The sequence below is a fragment of the Otolemur garnettii genome, unplaced genomic scaffold, assembly GCF_000181295.1.
Source record: "Otolemur garnettii isolate 467f Iridium unplaced genomic scaffold, OtoGar3 scaffold00059, whole genome shotgun sequence".
Lineage (NCBI taxonomy): Eukaryota > Metazoa > Chordata > Mammalia > Primates > Galagidae > Otolemur > Otolemur garnettii.
Genome location: NW_003852454.1, coordinates 7,150,332 through 7,157,163, shown reverse-complemented (window position 1 = coordinate 7,157,163; position 6,832 = coordinate 7,150,332).

Genomic DNA, 6,832 nt, shown 5'->3' with positions numbered 1-6,832 from the left:
CAACAAAAAAAAAATAGCTGGGCATTGTGGTGGGTGCCTGTAGTCCCAGCTACTCAGGAGGCTGAGGCAAGAGAATCGCCTAAGCCCAGGAGCTGGAGTTTGCTGTGAGCTGTGACGCCACAGCACTCTACCAAAGGTAACGTAGTGAGACTCTGTCTCTAAATAAATAAATAAATAAATAAAAAATAAGAGATGTTATCAATGTATTACTTTTCAAAGTTGAGCGTACCACTACTGGTCAAGTTACTTAGTATGCTATGCACATTCATTTTTCCTGCAATTTATATGCTTTTGGGGAATGATTGACTTTACCTCCAACAAGATCTCTTAAAATGTGTATATGTTTTTTGGCATTTCTCGTAATTGCAGTTCTCTAATGACTAATGATCTGAGTATCCTTTTATGGGCTCATTTTTCTTTGGAAAAATGTCTATTTTGATATTTTGTTCACTTTTGAATTAGTTTACCTGGAGGAAGAACACTTGAGCCCAGGCTCAAACCCGCCAGCCTCAGTGTATGTGGCCAGTGCTCACTTAGCCAGGGCGCCGCCCACATGGTATCTTTGCATTTACTTAGGTCTTTAATGTCTTTCAACAATTATCAGTATTGGCTTGGGGCTAGTTGCTCATAGTTACGGAGCTGGCCACATGCACCAGGGCTGGCGGGTTTGACCCCTCCCTGGGGCCTGCTAAACAACATTGACAACAACAATAAAATAGTCAGGCTGTGTGGCAGGAGCCTGTAGTCCCAGCTACTTGAGAGGCTGGGGCAAGAGAATCACTTAAGCCCAAGAGTTTGAGGTTGCTGTGAGCTGTGACACCTCTGCACTCTACCGAGTAAGACTTTGTCTCAAAAAAAAAAAATTATCAGTGTACACATCTTACACTTCTTTTGTTAAGTCTATTCCCTAGTGTTTTATTCTTCTTGAAGCTACTATAAGAGGAATAGTGTTCTTAACTTCATTTTCAGAGAAAATATCTTTTTATTTCACTGGGAGCATTTGGAGTCTTCTGCTGGTTGCTGCTGTTTTACTTAGTAATGCTGACAGATCAGAAAGGCCCTCTGTGGCAGGTGCCTGTAGTACTAGCTACTTGGGAGGAGGAGGCAGGAGAATCACTTAAGCCCAGGAGCTAGAGGTTGCTGTGAGCTGTGATGCCAGGGTACTCTACCCAGGGCGACAGCTTGAGGCTCTGTCTCAAAAAAAAAGAAAAGAAGAAAAAAATGAAATTGGTTTCTGTCCTTTATATGTTTGAAATTAGCACATAAATTTAATTCCAAGCATATAAAAGATGTAAGGTTTGTGAAAAGGAAAATTAAAAAAATTAGAGAAAGATATAGGAGAGTACTTTTATGACCTTAGAGTAGAAAAAGATTTTTAAAAAAGAAAAACTAAGCATAAATCAAATAATTAAAAACAAACAGTAAATGGCCTCTTTGCCTTTTCTTGCCAGACCACGGGGGCCCTTTCACTGTCTAAGGAGAATGTATCTTGCTCTGTAAGCCTGTATCTTGCTCTTACTCTATAAATCTATTTTTTCCTTTCTCAATAAATTTTATTTCATGCTTCACTTAAAAAAAAAACAACAGCAAACAAAACAAAGCAAAGCAAAACACCTGGAAATTCACCAGATATCAATCATTAGGAGATTAGATAAATGTTAAAACATTCTCACAGTGAAGTATCCTAGAGCAATTAAAATGAATTGCTCTGGCCAGGCAGAGAGGCTCATGGTAATAATCCTAGCACTTTGGGAGGCTGAGGCAGAAGGTTTGCTTATGGCCAGGAGTTCAAGACCAGCCTGGGCAACAGAGCAACACCTTATCCCTTAAAAAAAGAAAATTAGATAAAACTATCCTACTTATCAACAGGATAAATCTCAAAAACACAGTATTGAGCAAAAACAAACAAACAAAAAACCCAAAAAACAAAAAACCTAGCAAGTTGTAGAAAGATATATATAATACAATAGCATTTATATAAAGTTTAAAATATGAAAATAACACTAAATATCACTTAGAGATATATTTGTATAGAACAGATAAAGCACAAGAACAGGTATGGAAATAGAAGCACCAGTTCCAAGGGTGAGGGAAGAAAATGGGGTAGGGTAAGAGGGTAAGGCTACACAAGGCGTTCGTCATGGTCTCTATTCTCTTTTGTGTGCCCAAAATACTTCTTAAAAGCAAGCAAACAAAAACAGAATAACTCTCAGCATTGTGAGATAGCTCCAAGTCCAATCTTCTATAAACTCTTTTATTCAATTCTAAGTTCAGCCTACTGCTTCCAAAAAGGATGGTCTGCTCTCAGCCCAGTGACACAATCACTTGTTATCTTTAGCCACATGACTAAGGCTCTTCTTGGTCTTAGGGAAGCCAAATACTTCCAGTCAGCAAATCTGTACAGGTATTTCGTCTGGCTTTACAGTTAATGTTTTCCATTCAAAATATTCTGGGCTCGGTGCCTATAGCTCAACCGGCTAAGGCGCCAGCCACGTACACCTAAGGTGGCGGGTTCGAATCCCCAGCCCGGACCCGCCAAACAACAATGACGGCTGCAACCAAAAAAAAAAATAGCCGGGTGTTGTGGCGGGCGCCTGTGGTCCCAGCTACTTGGGAGGCGGAGGCAGGAGACTCGCTTGAGCCCAGGAGTTGGAGGTTGCTGTGAGCTGTAATGCCAGGGCACTCTACCCAGGGGGACAGCTTGAGGCTCTGTCTCAAAAAAAAAAAAATATTCTGAACTGTTTGCCTAATTTTCTGAGCTAGGGGTACACATGAGCTGACTATAAATTACTTTTTTAGAAAATGGGTTCAAAATATGGGTTGTCAAATTTGCTTGTCAGCCAGCCATAAGGTTACCGAAAGGGAGTCAGGATGATGTAGTTCTTCTAGTATGAATCTGTCACTACCTAGGAATGTGAAACTTTAGGTGAATCCCTTAGTGCTTTGGTCATCAGTTTTCTCACAGGAAAGTAAGGATAGTAGAATAAATGACCTCATAGTTACCGTCTAGCTATAACTTTCTATGACTAGTGCAGAATTTGAGGTTCTGTCAAAAAAAAATTCCTTGGCTCTGAAGTTTCTCTGTCCTGTCATTTCCATTAAGCTGGTTGGAGAAATACAGTGATCCTTGGATAACTTTTAGGGATGCTGTATTTCCCATATGCCTAAGTTGAAAGTGTAGAGAGTCCAGTTTACCCCACCTGCCATTAGTTAGATGTCCTGGCTGCTCTTGTCAGGCTAGCATTGTCTTTGTGACTTATATAGGTAATTGTCTAGTAAATCCCTTCAAGTGCCTGGTAGTCTCTTTGCGGTAAAATAGTTCTACTTTTACTCAGCTTGGCACTAATAGGAATCTAATTTGTTTTCTGAGGTATGGTATAAAGAGTTTCTGTTTAGATCGAGATATTGTGCTACCAATGGACAAAGGGGGCCTAATGAAAGAATGATGTTGCTGTTGGAATGTATGGAAATGTGTCTATGGCCATACAACCCTGAATGTGCCCAATCTTATCTGAATGTATGGAAATGTAAAATATTAATTTTAGTAGGAGTAAGAAGTGTCACCTTCTTGTCCACACTGTTAGTTTCAAGAGGTGCAGCTAACTACCTGTTTCAGTCCTAAGTTCCCAGTTGAAACCAATCAAGGTCAGTTTAATAGATGTGGTGTTTGAATTAAAAAGAATGGAGAGGGGTGGCGCCTGTGGCTCAGTGTGTAGGACTCTGGCCCCATATACCGAGGGTGGAGGGTTCAAACCCAGCCCTGGCCAAACTGTGGGGGGCGGGGGGAAGAATGTAGATAGGCAAGTGGCGAAGTTTAAATATTACACAGTTTAGAGTAGGGAGGATGTTTAATCCCAGATGACTCCGAATGCCAACGCAATGTGGCCAAGTTTATGAGTGAAAACAGAGCTCAGAAAGTTATCCAGGTAAATTTTTCATGAGCAAAGGCAAATTTTGAGAATAGATGGAATCAAAATACATTTGAGGACTGGCTTAATGACTGTGAACAGACTGAGAGATCATGTTCAATATAGTATATCCATAATATATTTTAAAATTATAAGAAACAGGTTCCATGCCTATAGCTCAGCAGCTAGGGCGCCAGCCATGTACACTGGAGCTGGTGGGTTCGAATCCAACCTGGGCCTGTCAAACAACAATGACAACTACAACCAAAAAATAGCTGGGTGTTGTGGCAGGCACCTGTAGTCCCAGCTACTTGGGAGGCTGAGGCAAGAGAATCGCTTAAGCCCAAGAGTTTGAGGTTGCTGTGAGCTGTGATGCCAGAGCACTCTACCGAGGGTGACAGCTTGAGACAGTCCCAAAAAAAAAAAAAAAAAGTAGATTATCTGAAAAGAGTAAAAAGGACTTGAGTTATTGCAAACAGCAGAAGATAAGTCCTAGTCATTCAGGTCTAGGAAATTAAATAATACTAGCCAGGAAATATAGTAAATACAAATCTTAGAAATAATTTTAAAATTCAAATTCATTTTGATTTCTTTTTTTTTTTCTTTTTTTTTTTTTTGAGACGGAGCCTCAAGCTATCCCCCTGGGTAGAGTGCCGTGGCATCACAGCTCACAGCAACCTCCAACTCCTGGGCTCAAGCGAGTCTCTTGCCTCAGCCTCCCAAGTAGCTGGGACTACAGGCACCTGCCACAACGCCTGGCCATTTTTTGGTTGCAGCCATCATTGTTGTTGGCGGGCCCGGGCTGGGGATTCGAACCCGCCACCTTAGGTGTATGTGGCTGGCACCTTAGCCGCTTGAGCCACAGGCGCCGAGCCCATTTTGATTTCTTAATGCATTATTTAACTTTTTAAACTGCAAGCTGTGGAGTGATAGACTTCCCCATTTCAAGTATTAAATGATATCATTAACTTGCCAAAAACAAAAAGATAGAAGAAATATAAGCGTGCAATTGCTGTAGTAGCAAAGATTCTCATGCATGACAATCAGTTCACACCAAGATTTACAACAGATACTTGGAATTATTTTATCCTTAATGTGGGTCAATAAATACGGGCAGGGATCTGTTATTTTTACTAGAACAGAAATAGTAGGACAGTTTCATTTACACATTCTGATCTAGCTTGGCTTTCTCACCTGGCTGCATGTAGATGACCTGTAGTGTGTGTGAATGTCATAGTTCACTTAGCAAACTATGAACATTTTTGGAGATATTTTCTATAAAACTCTAAGCAACCTTGTTAAAATGGAAAGATTAAGGGCTGCTTGAAACCATCAGAATAAACAAACCCTGTCCAAATCCAAAGGAAAACTAGTCTAAATCATTATTGTAGTTCTGAGGGTCTAAATATGTCATAATGCTGTTTCAAGTTTGTTTTTGTTTTTTTTTTAAAGGCAGAGTCTCATGGCTCAGTACCTGTAGCTCAGCGGCTAGGGTGCCAGCCACATACACTGGAGCTGGCAGGTTTGAACCCAGCCTGGGCCTGCCAAACAATAAAGACAACAACAACAAAAATAGCTGGGCATTGTGGTGGGCGCTTGTAGTTCCAGCTACTTGGGACACTGAGGCAAGAGAATCGCTTGAGCCCAAGAGTTTGAGGTTGCTGTGAGCTATGCTGCCACGGCACTACTGCAGGCAACACAGTGAGACTCTGTCTCAGAAAAAAAAAAAAAAGACAGTCTCTCTCTGTTGTCTAGGCTACAGTGCCATGGCCTTAGCCTACCTAGCTCACAGCAACCTCAAACTCCTGGGCTCAAGTGATCCTCCTACTTCAGCCTCCCCAATAGCTGGGACAACAGGCTAATTTTTCTATTTTTAGTAGAGATGAGGGTCTCATCTTGCTCAGGCTGGTCGTGAACTCCTGAGCTCAAGGGATCTCCTACTTTGGCTTCCAGAGTGCTAGGATTATAGGTGTGAGCCACTGCACCTGCTTGACCTCAGTGTTTTCCTTCCTTGCCTGCCTTCCTCCTCAGCTTTCTTCGACTCGCTCACACCGTTAGGAGCTTCCTTTTGTGTTCCTATACCTCCTGCGCATGTCTCCATCATTGTAATAACTTGGTAGTTTTTCCTACTGACTCTTTTGAGTGTAAAAGTTGTGTCTTTTAAGCTATGCATACACAGAGGCAGATAAAATTTTGGCAAAGGAGAGGCTAATAAATAATGCACAAATGAAAATAAATCATCCCTCCCCCCTTTTTTTGAGCCAGAGTCTCAAGCTGTTGCCTGGGGTAGAGTGCTGTGGTGTCACAGCTCACAGAAACCTCAAACTTTTGGACTTAAGCAATTCTCTTGCCTCAGCCTTCCAACTCGCTGGGACTACAGGTGCCCAATACAATGCCTGGCTATTTTTTTGCTGCAGTTGTCATTGTTGTTTAGCAGGCTTGGGCTGGATTTGAACCCGTCAACTGGGTTGTATGTGGCTGGCACCGTAACCACTGTACTACAGGAACAAGCCCCTTTGTTTGGTTTTGATGCCTCTAAATCAGCAGTTATCAACCTGTGGGTCATGACTCACAGGAACCATATTAAAGGGCTGCGGCATTAGGAAGGTTGGGAACCACTGCTAAATCATTCTGTCCATTTGGATGGGTTAATTGGGGCATTGGCATAAGGGTCTATTTGCAAATTGGTATGTATGAATGTTGCTTGAGAGAACTCAGTGATGGCAATTTCAAAGGAAATACCAGTACTAAAACACTGTCAGGTTACTTAGTTTTTGGCTTTTTGTCCTTAGTCCTTTGTCCTCAAGATCCCTTGAGTTTGATATAAGGAATAATCTTTTTTTTTTTTTTGAGACGGAGCCTCAAGCTATCCCCCTGGGTAGAGTGCCATGGCATCACAGCTCACAGCAACCTCCAACTCCTGG